We start from the raw sequence: 19,851 nt of genomic DNA on the forward strand, positions 1-19,851 counted from the left end.
TCAGATGTGGGCTGGTCACCGCACACAGATAACTATTCAGTCTTAGGAGAGTGGGGTCTCAGTCCAACAGGCATCCCAAGGCATAACTGAGCACAAACAAATTCCTTGCATACTCAGGAGGATTTCTGGTAAAGAGCTAACTTACACTCTATTATGTACTTTAAATTTCCAAAGTACAGGCAGTTCTTCTAGAATGTGATGAGCACGTTCTTGTGCCACCCTGTGTTACAGAAAAATCACGCTTTAGAAACAGTACTTAAAAGTGTTGGCAATGTAATCGTGTTACAGCCAACACACATTTTAAAAGTTCGCTCTTTCGAAACAGTACCCCCAATTCGTCAATGATGTTATAGCGAATTCACATTAATGAGATGCATATTCTAGCAGAACGGCCTGCACACAGGAATTTTGCAGAGGGAGATCAGAATGCTAAACACGACAAGCAGAAAGAACAGAACAAAATGAACTCGTAAACTGAACAATGCAAGTTACAAATGGTCTTCATCTCTAAATACCAGAAGTTGCCTTAGCCAAATGTCACTATGATCTCCATGTCCACTTTCTCACACCCATTCCTTACTTTTTTGGGGATACAGAGGTCACTGGCAAGCTAGGGATTTATGGTCCTTCCGTAATTGCCCCTGAGAAGGAGGTGTTCAGCCACCTTGTGGCAGTCCATCCTGTCTTCTCAGAGGTAGAGATCATGTGTGGAGAAGGTGTTGTTGAAAGAGACTTGGCAAGTTGCAGTGCAGTTTGTAGGTACTATATACTGCTGCCACAGTGTGAATATAAATGGAATGAACATTTAAATTGATGGATGGGGTGCAAGACAAGCAGGCTGCTTTGTTATGGATGGTGCTAAGATTCTGTACGTTTAATTAGGGGTGCACTCAGCCAGGTGAGTACAAGGTATTTCACCATATTGTTCCTTGTTTGTGGTAGACAGGCTGTAGGACAGGACAGAGGGTCATTGATAGTGGGTGGTTCCAGTGAGAGTAATGCAATTAAATGTCATGGGGAGACAGTAAAATTGTCCCTTGGTGAAGATGGCTTATGCCTGGCAATTGTGTAGCGTAAATACTGCTTGCCACACAAGTAAGTAGTCTGCTCCCCAAGCCTAAATGCTGTCCAGGTCTTGCTAATGTGGTGAAGGACTGTTTCAGCATCTGAGGAGTTGAGAACAATGTCACCAATAATCATTCTGACTTATGAACTTATGTTGGAAGAACGGTCATTGATGAAACAGCTAAAGATGATTGAGCTAACGGCATTGCTCTCAGGAGCTCCTCAAAGCCATGTCTTAAGGCAGTGTTGCTTAGCCTCCAACAATTTCATCCAAATGTGAAATGAATCAATGTGCGATCCCAACCAAATCTTTCAAACTGTATAAGACTGTCATCATATATATGAAGCATTTTAAAATCTGTAATACGCATTTAGAGTCATGAGATGTACAGCACAGAAACACACCCTTCGATCTATCTCATCCATGCTGACCAAATATCCCAACCTAATCAAGTCCCACCTGCCAGCACCTGGCCCATATCCCTCCAAACCCTTCCTATTCACATACCCATCCATATGCCTCTTAAATGTTGTAATTGTACCAGCCTCCACCACTTCCACTGGCAGCTCATTCCATACACGCACCACGCTCTGCGTGAAAAAGTTGCCCTTTAGGTCTCTTTTATATCTTTCCCTTCTCACCTATGCCTTCTGGTTCTGGATTCCCCGATCCCAGGGAAAACACTGTCTATTTATCCTATCCATGCCCCTCATGATTTTGCAAACCTCTATAAGGTCACCTCTCAGCCTTCAAAGCTCCAGGAAAAACAGCCCTAGCCTATTCAACCTCTCCCGATAGCTCAAATCCTCCAACCCTGGCAACAACCTTGCAAATCCTCTCTGAACTCTTTCAAAACTTCACAACATCCTTCTGATAGGAAGGAAATCAGAATTACATGCAATATTCCAACAGTGGCCTAACCAATGTCTTGTACAGCTGCAACATGACCTCCCAACTCCTGTATTCAATACTCTGACCAATGAAGGAAAGCATACTGAATGCTTTCTATCTACCCATGACTCCACTTTCAAGGAGCTATGAACCTGCACTCCAAAGTCTCTTTGTTCAGCAACACTCCCTAGGACCTTACCATTAAGTGTATTAAACTCCATCTGCCACTCCTCAGCTCATTGACCCATCTGATCAAGATCCCGTTGTAGTCTGAGGTAACCTTCTTCGCTGTCCACTACACCTCCAATTTTGGTGTCATCTGCAAACTTACTAACTATACCTCTTCTGCTCACATCCAAATCATTTATGTAAATTACAAAAAGTAGTGGACCCAGCATCGATCCTTGAGGCACTCCACTGGTCACAGGCCTCCAGTCTGAAAAACAACCCTCCACCACCACCACCCAGGCTTCTAACTTTGAGCCAGTTCTGTATCCAAATTGCTAGTTCTGCCTGTATTCCATGCGATCTAACCTTGCTAATGAATCTCCCATGGGAACCTTGTCAAACATCTTACTGAAGTCCATCTACCGATCTGCCCACATCAATCCGCTTTGTTACTACTTGAATCAAGTTTGTGACAAGATGAAATAAGCATGAAAAGATTTGTATATGTTAAACAAGTCTTAAAATAATAATGACAAAAGGTAATAGCTAAAGAAAATTATTCAAAAGGGAAACCACATTTGTGGTGTATTGTTTTCGCTCCATTTCTTTTCAATACAATGCACATAGGCAACCTACTCCCTGCTCTCTCCCAATAGCACAAGTAGTCAATGCACTCCAAACCCACCGACTTCCAGTTACCTAGAGAATACATCCTCACACACACTTCCTGTCAAAACTCCATTACATTCTCCAGTTTCTCCATGTCACATCCGTTCCGATGATGCCATCTTCTATAAAAGATCCTCCAAAATGTTTAGCTTCTTCCTCAATCAGGGATTTCCCCACCACCCTAGTTGACAGGACCTCAGGTGTGTCCGACCCCTCACCCTTTCTCCAAGTTCCCACAACAGCGATAGGTATCCCCTGGTCCTCACTTACCATCCCATTAGCACCCACATCCAAAAGATCATGAGCTGCCATTTCCATCACCTCCAGCAAGATGCCAGCATGAGATACATATTCCGCTACCTTCCCTTATCAGCCTTCCACAGGGACTGTTCACTCTGGGACACTTTTTCCACTCCTCCTCTATTCCCACCACACTCTCACAGCACCTTCCCCTGCAATCATAGGTGTATCATCTGCCTATTTTCTCCCTCCTCACTATCCAAGGCCTCAGATACATCTTCCTAGTGAAGCAGCAATTTACCTACACTTCACTCAATCTAAACTCCTGTTTTTCTTGCTCACAATATGTTGTTCCTCTACACTGGGCAGACAAAACACAGAACGGGTGACTGCTTAGCAGAACATAGTTCTGTCTGCAAAAATGAGCCCAGGTTTCCTGTTGCCTGCCACTTCAATGCATCACTGTGTTAGCTGGCCAACATCCCTGTATTGCTCCAGCACAAGTTGGAAGAACAACATCTCTTTTTTCACTTGGAGACTCTGCAGTCTTCAGGACTCAATATTGAGTTCAATATGTTATGGCCTGAGCACTTTCTCCCATAGCCTTACGCCCAACTCCCAAAAAACAAATCCTATCAGCTGCTACCACAACCATCCCTTTGTCAGATACCAACGGTTCCCATTCGCAGCTATTGATCCTGACCAGGCTGGCCTTTGCCCATTCCTTTTCCCTCTTTTTTCTCTCTCAGTTCCATCTCCACATTTTGTTTACTCTTGCCCCCTACTCCCACCTTATCTTCAGTATATATATCTCAAACTTTTCCTAGCTACAATCTGTTCTGGAGATCAGAGTCGAGAGCGTGGTGCTGGAAAAATGATGGAAGGTGTTGAATGACCAGGGATGGGCCATGCACACTCACTCAACATAAAAATCCTGAGGAACTGCGCATGCTGGAAATTAGAAACACAAGCACAAATTGCTGGAGAAACTCAGCAGCTCCGGCAACATTTGTGGAGAGAAAGAGTACAATGCTGGAAAAACACAGCCGGTTAGGCAGCATTCGAGGAACAGGAGAATCAATGTTTTGAGCAAAAGCTCTTCATCAGGATTTCTGATGAAGAGTTTATGCTCGAAATGTCGATTCTCCTGCTCCTCGAATGCTGCCTAACAGCTGTGTTTTTCCAGCATTGTGCTCTTTCTCTCCACAAATGTTGCCGGAGCTGCTGAGTTTCTCCAGCAATTTGTGCTTGTGTTTCTAATTTCCAGCATCCGCAGTTCCTCAGGATTTTTATGTTGAGTGAGTGCGCATGGCTCATCCCTGGTCATTCAACACCTTGCATCATTTATCGACTGGAAAATATTCTGCACACTGCATTACTTTTGCTGCATTCACTTCAAAGACGCAGATGGACACGGCAATTCAAAATAGTATTTCAATCAAAATTTATTGAAAGAAATGCACCACACTGCAACCTAAATTGTCTAAACTCTATGGAAGAGGAAGAGAAACTAGTCAAAATGCAACCATGTAATCACTGTCAAGTGCCATAAAAACTCAACTGGTCCACTAACGCCCTTTATGGAAGGAAATCTGCCACCCTTACCTAGGCTGGGCTATCTGTGACTCTAGGCCCACAGCAATGTGATTGATTTTTATCTGCCCTTTGAATAATCAGGAATGGGCAATAAATGCTAGCCTAGCCGGTGATACTTGCATCCCATAAGCAAATAAATGAAACTAAATTGATATGTTGTGAGTCATTGTTTTCTGAAATTTATAAAAAAATCACAATGTTGTTGCTGCAGAATGATAAATATGGTTCACCAAGTAGTTGTAAAATTATTTTCAAAATTACAGACTCGTAATCTGGCACATTGCAATTACAAAATTATCCAACTAATATGTTGGGCATAATAAACTCATAACTTTTGAATAAACAATTAGTTATCAGGCCAGTTTGGGAAAGGTGCCATTTAATTTTCTACTTCCAAATTATCTCCACTCAAGACCAAATTATTTATGCGTAACAAACCCACTTCCTATTTGCTAATTCATCTCCTTCACACCACCTCCAAATAACATTAAACAGTGTTGAAACAAATGCTGAAGCTTAATCAATGGCTATTTGTTATCCATATTAGTCAACTCCACTTCCCCAATTATTTCTATATGTTCATTTTAATCAATTTCCTCCATTTTCAACTACACTGTCTGGAGAACAAAAAATGTCTGTAGTTAACTTGGGGCATTCTTTGTTGCACAAACAATATTGTTTCCTTCATAAAATAAATTTTAAAACAAAATTTATGTCTCACTGAAACAAACTTCAATATAGTCATGGCAAGTGAACACAGCGAGACTAATTGATTTGCAATAGGAAATGCTAGCCGCTATATTTTTAGAAGAAAATCTATTTAATCTTGGTATTTTGATAAAATACCTAGAGGCAAGGGCAAGCTTAATGGAACATTCAACTTAACCCTCACTTATTTTGGCTAGAATGTTACATGACAGCACATTTGAAATTATATTCCCTCCACCCTATTTTACATTATTATGTCTTTACAAAGCACATCAAGCATCTGTTCAACTAGCCTTTAACAGCTAATTAATAATATGTATATAATTTGTTCTGGCTGTGCTTTAGAAATATAATAAATAATGATAATAAGTATTAGAGTATACAGTACAAGCTTCAAAACAGTTTCAACTTCATTACTATGCGAACAAGAACTTAGAGCTTACACTCCAAGTCTTCAGTCTCCTGAACTATCTCAGGAAATACTAATGACGTAACTTTCATAGGAAAAGCAATAGGCCATTCAAGCCCTCAAGCCGGAGCCACTAATGAGATCATGGCCGATCTGTGGCTAAACTCCACATACCTGCCTTTGGCCAACACGCCTTCATACCTTAGCTTGACAAAAATCTCTGAGATTTAAAATTAATAACGGATTAGCATCATCTGCCATTTGTGAAAGGGAGTTCTAAAACTCCCCCGTGTTTTGAGTGTTTGATGTGCATCCTAACATCTCCTCTGAATAGTCCAGCCCTAATTTTTAGATCATGCCCTCTAGTTCTAGAATCCCCAATGGAAATATTTTATCTTTATCTACCTTGGCTTTTCCTGTCTTTTTTTTTAATTGACGCCTGGGACTTAAACGTGGCTGGCCAGCATTTATTGCCCATCTCTAGGCTTCCTTCTGAATCACTGCAATCCACCTGCTATATGCCAGGTGGCCTGTCCGGTTTCACTTCTTTGCTGATCCTTTGCAGAGACTGATAAAATTAAATGGCTTACTAGGCCTTTTAGAGCCAACCACATTGCTGGGTTTCTGGACAAGGTCAGGCTAGCAGATGTCCTTTCCAGAAGGACATGACCCACGTTGCAGCTGTACAGGACATTGGTTCGGCCACTTTTGGAATATGGCATGCAATTCTGGTCTTCCTATCAGAAGGATGTTATGAAACTTCAAACAGCTCAAGAAGACATAAAGCAATAACCTACTTTAAACTTGTCCTCTTAAAATCATCCTCAGATGCATCTATTATCTGAGATGTATCTGACCATGACCGCCTTACCTGGGCTACTCACTTCACAATTCTTGTTTTCACATTACCTGGGTCTTGGAATTAACAGGCTAGCAATAATACCACTAGGTTTTCACCTCCCTTACTACTGGCTTAAAATCAATAATCAAACTGATTCTCAACAACATAATAAGGTTTCCATTTACAAGAATGAATATGTTATGCTGCAAAACATGAAGGATTAGCTCTCCATGTTGACATTCTTAAAATAAGCCAGCTTAATTTTTTGGTTAGTGCAACCACATTTTAAAAGGTGTCTCAATGGAGTCAGCTCATTTGATTTTGACTCATTGATAGTGAAGTGAATGTTTCCAATGCCAGTCAGATGTTATGACTATGATGTATGCAGGTTTTTCCTGGATTAGCAAAGACAGGTCGAAGGCCTTGTGATTGTGCCAAAGGAATCACTATTGTTTACCACTGTGCTGGTCTAATTACAAACTGTAGTACCACTAGTCTCCCAGTGAGGATGCTGTCAAGAACTAGAATAGATAGCTCAGTATCACCCTCAACAGGAGAATAACAGAACTGCACACCAAACAGCAAAACTCTTCCAGTTTATACAGGTACTTCTTCTATAACACAATGGTTGCATTCTTGTGCAACCACGCATTTTAAAGAAAAAAAATTGCACTTTCCAAACAGTGCTTAAAGGGTTGGCAATGTCATTGCGTTACAGCCAACACACGTTTTATAAGTTTGTGCTTTATAAACAGTGTCCCCAATTCGTTATTCACAGTACAGCAAATTCACATTCACGAAACACATGTTATAGCACAACAACTTGGATATGAAAATATCTAATATCTAGGAGACAGGAATCTTTACTACCCAAAACTTATACAAATAACAAGTCTAATACAGTTTATTCTCAAACTATAACATTATTGCACACCAAGAACTATCGCAATAAACTTTGAGAATGGCCTACTTCCACACTGTAGATATTCTATGAGATAACTGAAATGTTGCCAGACAGGAAATAGCTATTTGGCCTGCTAAGTACATAAGACCAGACGATATAGGAGCAGAATTATACCATTCAGCCCACTGAGTCTACTCACCATTCAATCTTGGCTGTTGTGTTTCTCAACGATATTACATAGAACATAGAACTGTACAGCACAGGAACAAGTCCCTCAGCCCATGATGTTTTGCTGAACATGATGTCAAATTAAACTAATTCCTTCTGCCCAACCTTGGTCCATATCCCTCCATTCCTTGCATATTCATGTACTTACCTAAAAGTCCTTTAAATGTCTCTATCCTATCTGCCTCCACCATCACCAATGATTAGATTAGATTATTAGATTACATTACAAGTGGAAACAGGCCCTTCAGCCCAACAAGTCCACACTGACCCGCCGAAGCGCAACCCACCCATGCCCCTACATTTACCCCTTACCTAACACTACGGGCAATTTAGCATGGCCAATTCACCTGACCTGCACATCTTTGGACTGTGGGAGGAAACCGGAGCACCCGGAGGAAACCCACGCAGACACGGGGAGAACGTGCAAACTCCACACAGTCAGTCGCCTGAGGCAGGAATTGAACCTGGGTCTCAGGCGTTGTGAGGCAGCAGTGCTAACCACTGTTCCACCGTGCCGCCCACAATGGCAGTGTGTTCTACACTCCTACCACCCTCAGTATAAAAATAAACATACCCTTCATATCTCCTTTGAATTTTCTCGCTCTCACCTTAATTGTGTGCTCCCTAGTTTTAGACATTTCAATTCAGTGAAAACGATTCTGACCATCAACTCTATCTATACATCTCATGATTTTATAGATTTCTATGTAGATCTCCCCTTAGCCTCTGTTGCTCCAGAGAAAACAACCCTAGTTTTTCTACACTCTCTTTATAGCTCATACCCTCTAATCCAGGCTGCATCCTGGTAAACCTCTTCTACATCCTTAGAAAGCCTCCATGTCCTTCCTGTAATGTAGCAACCAGAATTGAACACAATACTTAAGTATGGTCGAACCACAGTCTTTTAAGCTGCAACATGACATCCTGACTCTGGAACTCAATTCCCTGACCAATAAAGGCAAGCATGCCATACGCCTTATTTACCACCCTATCTACTGGACTGGCCACTTTCAGGGAGCTATAGACTTGAACTACAAGGTCCCTCTTTATATCAATGCTGTTCATTAACTGCACACTTTTCCTTAACACCTCACACTTACCCAGATTAAACTCCAACTGCCATTTTCCACCCTTGTCTGCAACTGATCTATATACTACTGTATCCGTTGACAACCTTCTACACTCTCCACAACTGCACTAATCTTTGTATCATCTGCAAACTTACTAACCCACGCATCTACATTTTCATCCAAGTCATTTACATATATCGCAAACAGTTGAGGTCCCAGTATGGATCCCCGCACAGCACCACTAGTCACGGATCTCCAGCCTGAAAAACAACCTTCCACCACTACCCTGTGCGATCTGTGGGCAATTCTGAATCCATGTGGCCAAGTCACAATGGGTCTCAGGTCTTCCGGATGAGCAAGCCATGTGGGACCTTGTCAAAAGTCTTACTAAACTCAATGTAGACAACATCCAGTGCTCTACCCTCATCAATCACCTTTGTCACTTGCTTGAAAAACTCAATCAAGTTACTAAGACATGACATGCCCTGCATTAAACCATGCTGACCATCCCCAATTAGGCCATGCTTTTCTCAATGTATATAAATCCTGTCCCTAAGAATTCTCTCCAACAGCTTCCCAACCACCGATGTGAGACTCAGCAGTCTATAGTTTCCTTGATTATCCTTATTTCGCTTCTTGAACAGAAGAACATTGGTTCCTTGGGAACCTCTCTAGTGGATAATAAGGATAAAGATTGTGGTCAAGGCCCCAGCAATCTCTTCTCGTTTCTTTCAGTAACCTGGGATAGATACCATCAGACCCATGGGACTTATACTCAAGAGACCCAATACCACTTCTTTCTTGATCTCAAAATGCCCTAGCATATTAGCATGCTCCAAACAAATCTCACTATCCTCTACATCCTTGTCCATTCCCCTGCCGTCTCCATAACCCTTGATCCCTTTACCAATCAAAAACCTGTGCCTTAACTACACGCAATGACTTGGCCTCCATAGTCCTCTGTGGCAATGAGTTCCACTGATTCACCACCCTCTGCCTGAAGAAATTCCTCCTCATCTCAGTTCTAAAGGGTCATTCCTTTAAACAGAGGCTGTGCCCTCAGGTCCTAGTTGCTCCCATTAGTGGGAACATCTTCACCAAGTCCACTCTCTCCAGGTCTCTCAGTATTCTGTACGTTTTAGAGAGATCCTCCCCCATCTTTCCAAATTCCATCAAGTACAGACCCAGAGTCCTCTGCCACTCCTCATGCGACATCCCTGGGATCATTCTTGCAAACCTTTCCGGATGCTCTTCAAGGTAAGAACATCCTTCCTTCGAAAGAAGAGCCCAAAAATGTTCTCAATATTCCAAATGCTGCCTGATCAGAGCTTTATACAGCCTCAGCAGTTCATCACTGCTCTTGTATCTTAGCCCTCTCGAAATGAATGTTAATATTGCAATTGCCTTTCTAACTGCCAGCTGCATCTACATAGGAGAAAGTGGGTACTGCAGATGCTGAGATTAGAGTCAAGATTAGAGTAGTGCTGGACAAGGACAGCAGGTCAGACAGCATTCGAGGAGCAGGAAAATCGACATTTCGGGCAAAAGCCCTTCATGAGGAAACTATATGAATCTACATGTCAACCTTAAGAGAATCCTGAAATAGGACACCAAGTCACTTAATGCTGCAGATCTCTAAAGCCTTTTCCTATTTAGAGAATAGTCTATCGTCCATCATCCAAATCATTAATGTATAATATAAATAGCTGTGCTTCCAAAATTAACTCCCATGAAACTCCACAGTCACCAGCTGCCAGCTTGATGACAACCCCTTCATCTCAAGTCCCTGCCTTTCACCAGTTAGTCAATCCTTTATCCATTTCAGTACCTTGCACTAACACCGAAAGGACTTATTGTATTTAGCAGCCTCCTGTGTGGCACCATGTCAAACACCTTCTGGAATTCCATATAGATCACATCCAGTGGCTCTCCTTTGTCTAACTTGATTGTTACTTCCTCAAAGAATTCTAATAGATTCGTGAGGCATGACCTCCCTTTGACAAAACTGTGCTGAGTCAACCCACTTTTACCATGAACTTTCAAGTACTTCACAATCTCATCCTTAATAACGGATTCTAAAATCTTACCAACGACCAAGTTCAGGCTGATCAGCCAATAATTTCCAGTCTTCTGCCCCCACCTCCCCCCTTCTTAAACAGGGATGTTACATTAGCTATTTTCCAGTCCTCTGGGACCCTCCTTGATTACAATGATTCCTAAAAGATCACTAATGTCTCCAACAATCTCCTCAGTTTTCTCCTTCAGAACTTTGGTTTAGGTGATTTATCCACATTCAGACTTTTCAGCTTCTCCAGCACCATCTCCTGAGTGATGGCCACTACATTCACATCATTAGTATGCTACTGGTGCCTGCTATCATGAGGACTGATAAAAAGTACCTTTTCTGTTTCTCCACCATTTCTTTGTTCCCTATTACTATTTCTGGAAATGTGTTGCTGGAAAAGCGCAGCAGGTCAGGCAGCATCCAGGAAACAGGAGAATAGACGTTTCGGGCATAAGCCCTTCATCTATTCCTGAAGAAGGGCTTATGCCCGAAACGTCGATTCTCCTGTTTCCTGGATGCTGCCTGACCTGCTGCGCTTTTCCAGCAACACATTTCCAGCTCTGATCTCCAGCATCTGCAGACCTCACTTTCTCCCCTATTACTATTTCTCTGGCCTCATTTTCCAGTAGCCTAATGTATGCTCTTGACACTTATTTGGCTTTTATAGCTCTAAAAACAATTTTACTTTATATTACTAGCTAGCATACTGTCATATTTCATCTTTTCATTTTTTTATTATTATTATTATACTACGGTAGTGGGCAAATGCATGGCAATGTGATGTTATCCACTTTGGTAACAAAAAAAAGGCAGATTATCTGAATGGTGATAGATTGAGAGAGACCTGGACATCCTCATATAGCAGTCACAAAATAAACATGCAAGTGCTGCAAGCCGTTAAGAAGGTATATGATATGTTTGCCTTCAAAGCAAGGAGAATTTGAGTACTGGGAGCAGGAATACCTTGCTGCAATTATTCAGGGCCTTGATGAGACCACATCTAGAATATTTTGTGCAGTGTGGGTTTCCTTGTCTAGGAAGGATGTTCTTGCTAGAGAGGGAGTACAGCGAATGTTTAACCAGACTGATTCCTGGGATTGTAGAACTAACCTATGAGGAGAATTTGAATCAGTTAGGATTACATTCACTAGAGTTCAGGAGTTCTATGAGGAGGGAATCTCATAGAAACCTATAAACATCTAACAGGACTAGACAGAGTAGATGCAGGATGGATGTTCCTGATAAAGTAGGGAGTCCAGAACCAGGAGTCAAAGTGTAAGAATGCAGGGTAGACTATTCAGAATCGAGAAGAAGAGAAGTTGCTTTACCCAAACAATGGTGTGCTTATGGAATTCACTACCACAGAAAGCATCTGAGGCAAAAATATTTTACAATTTCAAGAAGGAGTTGGATTTGTATTTGGGGCTAAAGGTATGGTAGAAATGTGGAAACAGACTACTGCGTTGGATGATCAGCATGACCAGAATGAATGGTGGAATAGGCTTGAAGGGCCAAATAGCCTCCTCCTGCCCTATTTGAACCTAAATCCCCAAAACATTAGCTGAGTTTCTAAATTAATACCACCAATCCATCGCCTCCACGGTAATCCCAGGTCAATGGTGGTTGGTCCAACAGATTCTATTCTTAACAATTTTAAGAGCAATTTGATATAATTTAATATCTTCCAGCCTTAAGGGCATTCAAGAGTCAACTGCATTGATACGTATTTTATTTGATTTATTATTTTCAAATGTACCAAGATATGGTATATTGTACAAGTATTGTTTTGCTTGCTAACCAGACAAATTATAACTTATACACATACATCAAGATAATACAGAGAGTGCAGAATATAGTGTTACAGCTACAGAAAAGGTGCAGAAAGATCAACTCTGATGTGAAAGATATGTTTATAAGTCTGATAACAGTGGGGAAGGACCTCTTCTTGAATTTATTGGTACTTTTTTTTTAATTTTTATATCTTCTACCTGATGAAAGAGGGTGCAAGTGAATATAACTGGGGTGGGAGGAGTCTTTGATTATGTTGTCTGCTTTTTCCTGAGACAGTAGGAAGAGTAGATGGAGTCATTGGAAGAAAGGCTGATGGACTGGGCTGCATTCACAACTAATTTCTTGAAGAGTTTCATAGATCAAACTGAGAAGCACAATAGGTAGCCTCCCTAAAGGACACTAGCGAGCCATTGAATTTTCCTGAAGAAGGGCTTATGCCCGAAACGTCGATTCTCCTGTTCCTTGGATGCTGCCTGAACTGCTGCGCTTTTCCAGCAACACATTTTTCAGCTCTGATCTCCAGTATCTGCAGTCCTTACTTTCTCCTACTGAATTTTATCATCCAATATTTTCAGGATGACCAACAGAAATGCTGCTTCTTATTTATTTGTAACCTGAACACATTCATTAATATAACCAATGGGCCACCATTCTAGTCAGCGAACATTTCACACCTCTAGAAATGTTCTGATTTTTGACAGCATAGTTTCAACAATGTGTATTCACACATCAAGCAGTAGGTCCATAGGAACACTGCAACCTGCAAGTTCCTCTCCAAGCCACTTAACATCCTTACTTGGAAATACACTGTCATTCCTTCACTGCCATGGAGTCAAAATATCTAACAGCGTTGTGGATATTGCAGTTCAAGAGGGTAACAGGGCCATTAGGAATGGACAATAAATGCTGGTGCATCAATGAAACCCACATCCTCAAAATAATAAAACAAATCCTAAAAATGAGTAACATATTAAACACACATACATAAGCAAACACATGTACAATTGCTAAACTTAGATTGATTCACTTACTTGTTGTCGGGTTTATAAAGAATTTCAAAGCCCGAGTGTAAACTAAAGGATTCCTCCACAAATTTTCAGTACCACCCAACACTCAAAAATTCCCTATAGAAATGAAATGATTAGTGGTCAGTACCTTGTCAAAAGTTGTTAACCATTTCTACTTTAATGGTCTGAACAAAACTCAGCGCACAAAAACATCAAACAGCAAACATTTTTTTGGTTAAAAACTTGAACTTGTTTTCCAATTTTATATCTCGCCCGCTACATTCCATTGGAATGCCACATCACCCTTCCCACACATGTTTTGTCCCAATGTGGACCACAACTTCTGGCTTTTCACCAGCTCCCACCCAAAAAAAACTCCTGTAATGTCACCCCTGCCCAGTACTGAACTTAGCACTAAAGGTGTGTCTGAGGCCTTGGTTACCGAGGAGGGGAGGTATATAGCAGTGTTATAGACTCAGAGATGTACAACACAGTAACAGACCGTTTAGTCCAACTCATGCATTCTGACCAGATATCCTAAATTAATCTAGTCCCATCTGCCAGTATTTGGCCCACAACCCTCCGAACCCTTCCTACCCATATACCCATCCAGGTGCCTTTTAAATGTTGTCATTATCATAGCTTCCACCACTTCCTCTGGCAGCTCATTCCATTAATGCACCAAACTCTGCATGAAAACATTGACCCCTTAGGTCCTTTTTAAATCTTTCTCCTCTCACCTTAAACCTATGCCTTCTAGTTTGGAACGCCCCCAACCTGGGGAAAAGACCTTGGCTATTCACCCATTCCTGCCTTTCATGATTTTATAAACCTCTAAGGTCACCCCTCAGCCTCTACCCTCCAGGGAAAACAGCCCCAGCCTACTCAGCCTCCCACTATAGTTTAAGCCTCCCAACCCTTGCAACATTCTTGTAATTTTTTTCCTGAACCCTTTTAAGATTTACAACATCCTTCCTATATTAGGGAGACCAGTATTGCATGCGGTATTTCAAAAGTTGCCTAACCAATGTCCTGTACAACTGCAACATGACTCTCCAACTCCTATACTCAATGCACTGACCAATAAAGGCAAGCATACCAAACACCTTCTTCACTACCCCATCTACCTGCAACTCCACTTTCAATGAACTATGAACCTGCACCCAAAGGTCTCTTGTTTAGCAAACACCTCAGGACCTTACCACATAGTCAATAAGTCCTACCCTGATTTACCTTTCCAAAATTTAGCAGCTCACCTTAATCAAAATTAAACTCCATTCTTTCTTGTCCAATCTTCTGCCCATTGTCCCCTCTGATCAAGATCCCGTTACTATCTAATGTAACCTTCTTCACTGTTCAATGCACCTCCAACTTTGGTGTCAACTACAAACTTATTAACCATTCCTCCTACGTTCACATTTACATCATTTATATAAATAATGAAAAGCCTTTAACCCACCAACAATCCTTGTGGCACACCGCTGGTCATAAGCTTCCAGTCTGAAAAGCAAACTTCTACCACCACCCTCTGCCTTTTACCTTTGAACCAGGTCTGTAACCAAATGGCTAGTTCTCCCCATATTCCATGTGATCTAACCCTGCTAACCAGTCTACTATTAAGAACCTTGTGAAACGCCTTACTAAAGTCCACACAGATCAAGTCCATTCTGCTCTTGTCCTGAACTCTTTACAGAAGTCACCAAAACGAAGTGCATGGAAATCTAGCAGTCAAAGGAAGGACTCATTACATTAGGATGAACATGACAGCAGATCACTTAGTACATTACAAATGTTATATACCCAGGCATCAGTGAACTAAAGTTTGACAGGACTGGGAAAACAATTCCAGTCATCAGTTTTGTTTGGGTCTCTACTTACACTTTCTTGATTAGATTATTACTAAGACTACAAACATAACTTGCATCTATAGAAGCATCTTTACCATACTAATATACTGGGAATCGGTTTAGCTCAGTTGGCTGGATTAGCTTACAGAGCAGTGTGATGCCAACAGCATGGCTTCAATTCCCATCACTGATTTAAGGTTACCATGAAGGACTCTCCTTCTCAATCTCTTCCCTCACCTGAGGTCTGGTGGCCCTCAGGTTAAATCACCACCAGTCGCTTCTCCTTAATGAGAGAAGCCCTTATGGTCTGGTAAGACTATGGCGACACAACAACAACTGCAACAACTTCAAAGTAGTTGAAGAAGTATTGCTAGACCAAAATTGAAACTGACCCATAAAAATATTAAGACAGGAAAACCAAGTAAGCAAATAGGTTTCAAGGTTTTAACAGAAGCAAGAGGAGACAAGTTTACAATGAGAATTCCACAGCTTAGGGTCGAGGCAACTGGGAATACACAAGAAATCAGAAATGGATGAATGATGTTACGGAGCAGTCAGGCTTAAGGTTTCTGTATTGACTGTACTTTGAATACCCAAGAGTGGTGAACAGTAATATTTAATGCAGGCCCTTACTTTAAGCAGTGAGTAGCAACAAGTTGTTTTACCATGGAGGACAGCATTGTCAAATTCAAACCTACTTTTAGCCGTTGATCCACTACACATGTATTTGATAGCAATCTGGACCATGAACAATGTTATTTTTTTTCCCTTTGCCCTCTTAGTCCGTACGAAACCAAGTCAATTATAGCACCTCAGCTGCTGCTCTGGTTGTGTCTAGCTTACTCAACCTAGACATATGGGATGTACGATCGAGATTGAATAATAATGGTAATAATAAGACAGAAATTAGTGCCCTCAATGCCAAGAACATTTTAAAACAATTACTTTGTGCAGGTGGCATACTTCTAGAGGTGCTATGTACTTTTCAGCCTCTCTCTATAACCTCATTTGTTAATGACATTTACAATAAGCTTTACATCTCACTGGGGTTCAACTGTGATGAACAAACAAAACCATAGTTTGAATCTAGTTGTCATCAATTAAACTACAAAATTATGTAATCACTGTAGTCCAGAGGCAATCATATAAAAGAATCACCTGTAACACGGTTGTCCACTGCAAAAACTAAACGAGAGACCTTAAATAATGATTCTAGAGTCATAGAGATATACAGTATATACAGACCTTTGGTCCAACTTGTCAATGTCGAATAGAAGTTGTAAATTAAACATGTCCCATTTGCCAGCATATGGCCCATATCCCTCTAAACTCTTCCTACCCATATACCTATCCAGATGCCTTTTAAATGCTGTAGTGGCACCACTTCCTCTGACAGCTCATTCCATACATTATGCATGATTCATTACACTTCTCCAAACATTTTGACTCGAGGAAATGTAGCAAAGTCCAGAATCAAAAGCTAGTCTCAGTAATGATAATCATGAAACTATCAATTGTCACGAAACTTCATCTGATTCACTAATGTCCCTGAGCTAAGGCCAGCCTTACCTGATCTGGCCTACACATGACTGGATGCCCAGAGCAATGTGGTTAACATTTAACTGTCCCCTAAACATAGCCTTGTAAACCAATCAGTTCAAGGGTATTAAGGAATAGGGCAACAAATGCTGGCCTTGCCAGAGACATGTTATCCCTTGGAAGATCTTTTTTTCAACAAACATCAGCACATGGCTGCTGACTTTGTTACGTCTCAATATAAACTTGCTTCCTCATTTATTGATTTTATAACTAACTCAAAACATAGCAATCTCACTTCAGTTTCATGCATTTCCTGGGCAAAACAAATAACAGATAGTTGTCTGGGATTGAGTTGCAAGAACACCAAGGTTAATGTTGAAAAGAAATCTGTAGAACAAGCTGATGCAGTGTCAACAATGACAAGAACCCTTGAAATATATGTTCTGAGTTAACAATGCTCTAAGACATCTGCACCACTGTTATCTTGCTGTAAAAATACTTGGAACTAAAATGGTACAAAAAGACACAAAACTAAATTTGTAATCATAGAACATAGGAATAGGCCCACTATGTCTATGCTGACCAACAAACACCAAACTATACTAATCCCATTTGTGCACACTTGGTGCAGAGCCTACTATGCCCTTGCATTTTAAGTACTCTCATAATTTTGTATACATCAATCCAATCCAATCCCAATTCAGCATCCTCTGCTCCAAGGAAAATAAACCCAGCCTATGCAGTCTCTCCTCATAGCTGAGACTTTCTATCCCAGGAAACATTGTTTGAATCTCCTCTGCAATTACATCCTACCGATGGAGTGGCAATTAGAACTGCACATGGTAGTGCACCCATCAGTGACTCAACCAATGTTTTATAAGTTGTAATAAGATTTCCCTGTTCATATATTCAATGCCCCAGGTAATAATGAAGGCATGCATCCAACTTGTCTTCTTCACCAGCCTATCTACCCATGTTGACACCTTCAGTGATCTATGAATTTGTACACCAAGGTCCTTTTGTTCCTCAGTACTCCCTAAGGACCTACTATTGTGTAAATCCTTCCCTTCTTAGACTGCCCTAAATGCAACTCCTCATACTTCTCAGGATTAACTTCCATCTACCACCAGCTGACCAATGTCAGACTGCAGTCTGAGACCATTCTCCTCACTATCAAAACACCATCGATTTTCCTGCCATCTGCAAACTTTCTAATTGTACCTTTGACATTCACATCCAAGTGGTTAACACACTTAGATGCACATAACAGCAAGGGTCCCAGGACCAAGCTCTGTGCTACACTGCTGGTCAGAGGCTTCCAATCACAAAAACATGGTTACTTTTCCTTCTAAATCCCATTTTACCGAGGTGCTATAAATCAGTTGCAATTATGAGGACAGGCATACCTGAACCTGGTATGCGGACTGGTGTCGAGGTTCCACCCAGCAAAGCAGCTGGAATTATTGAAGCATTGTATCCAGGTATAGAATGCATCAGTTATCAAAACCAAATCATAAAAGTTTCAGAACACCCAGTCATTAATATTAATCACAACCATATCAGTTTCCTACCAAAGCTTTAGAATCCTAAATCCAAAACCACCCTCACACCAAGGTACAAATTACAATTCATCAAGGAATTTAATGCATACAATGATTGGAAAATGCAGAGTCTTATTTAAGACCCTATCGGTAATCATTTGCAGAGATCAATATGAGCGTTGATTGTGAATCCAAGACACAGGGACAGGGATCAGAGGTTACCACACAAACTCAAAATGACAACTTCCTGAATCAGATCAGGCTTAGTCGAATTTAAAAGTCTTCCGGAAATTTCCGTCTGTCAGCTGGAGATTAAGACGTGATCATCATCAAACCCTTGTTTTTAAAAATGTGCCGTATCAGCTGCCTGAATATTGAGCAAATAAATACTTTTGTTCATCAGGTACATTTCTGTACCAAATCCTGAGGTTATAACCAGGGATGGAGAGTCATCAAGGCCACAGAGCAGCACAAAATAATAAAAAGGGCTCCTAGAGGGACTGGGGGAAGAGAACAATTCCCAGCAATAAATGTTCACCGAAATAAATCGATAGACATAAGCTGTGATCCTAAACAGCACAATTACGTCCAATAAAGACAAGGCTATAGGTTTAAAGGCCTGAATGAAATCTGTCAACGACAACACTTCTCGCTGATGTTTAAAAAATAGTTCCAAAGACAGTCAGAAGCAGAATGCAGGGTCCATCTTACAGCCAACCGCCTGCGCGTTATCACTCACTCACCTTCCCCGCTGCTTGTTATTTTCCTTCTAATTTCACTCCATGTTGCTGCAGCAGGTTCCAGCCCTGACGCTAACTCACCGGCAACAGCGCCATTCACTTACGCACTGACTCGGCTCCTCCCAGTCCCGACCCCGCAGACCTGCCGCCGCCTTGTCTGACTCCCTCGCCAGCGCCACCTGCTGCCACCTCCTTCTGCACCAGACATGATCTCCTCCAACTGTGGCAGGTGACAATTTTTTCATCCTCCCCTCCTTGGCATCTTATTGCACTTGTGTGAGGAAATATTGTTGAGACAGTCTTGAAAAGAAGTGGCCTTATTGATAACAGCTAACCCGAGAATGCAACTTTTTAAAAAAAGGGTTTTGTGATTTACACATGAAAGAAGTGAAACTATCACTGTATTCTAACAGATGAAAGGCTTAACAGACAATCAATTCTTCAATGTATAATTTCAGTTACATCACACTACAAATTTTTGCTATAAATTCTGTGTTACGATCCAGCCCTCCACAATCACCTGATGAAGGA

The 19,851-nt window shown here is 41.2% G+C and overlaps 1 protein-coding gene across 5 annotated transcripts in view; it reads right to left on the minus strand.

The window, feature by feature from the left end:
* Positions 1 to 19,418, minus strand: part of wdr7 (WD repeat domain 7) — a 686,509-nt gene extending 667,091 nt beyond the window's left edge. For 4 of the 5 annotated variants that reach the window (XM_043675775.2, XM_043675690.2, XM_043675605.2 and 1 more), the window contains exons 1-2: positions 19,324 to 19,418; positions 13,678 to 13,770 (exon numbers count right to left, since the gene is read on the minus strand). The gene's annotated coding sequence lies outside the window, so the exon portion shown is untranslated. The remainder of the gene's footprint in view (positions 1 to 13,677; positions 13,771 to 19,323) is intronic. The other variant, XM_043675531.2, reaches the window with a different exon arrangement.
* Positions 19,419 to 19,851: the final 433 nt, after the last annotated feature.

This window comes from Chiloscyllium plagiosum, unplaced genomic scaffold (genome assembly GCF_037043375.1).
Source record: "Chiloscyllium plagiosum isolate Xiang-an unplaced genomic scaffold, Cpla_swu_hap1 HiC_scaffold_1, whole genome shotgun sequence".
In the NCBI taxonomy this organism is placed as follows: Eukaryota; Metazoa; Chordata; class Chondrichthyes; order Orectolobiformes; family Hemiscylliidae; genus Chiloscyllium; species Chiloscyllium plagiosum.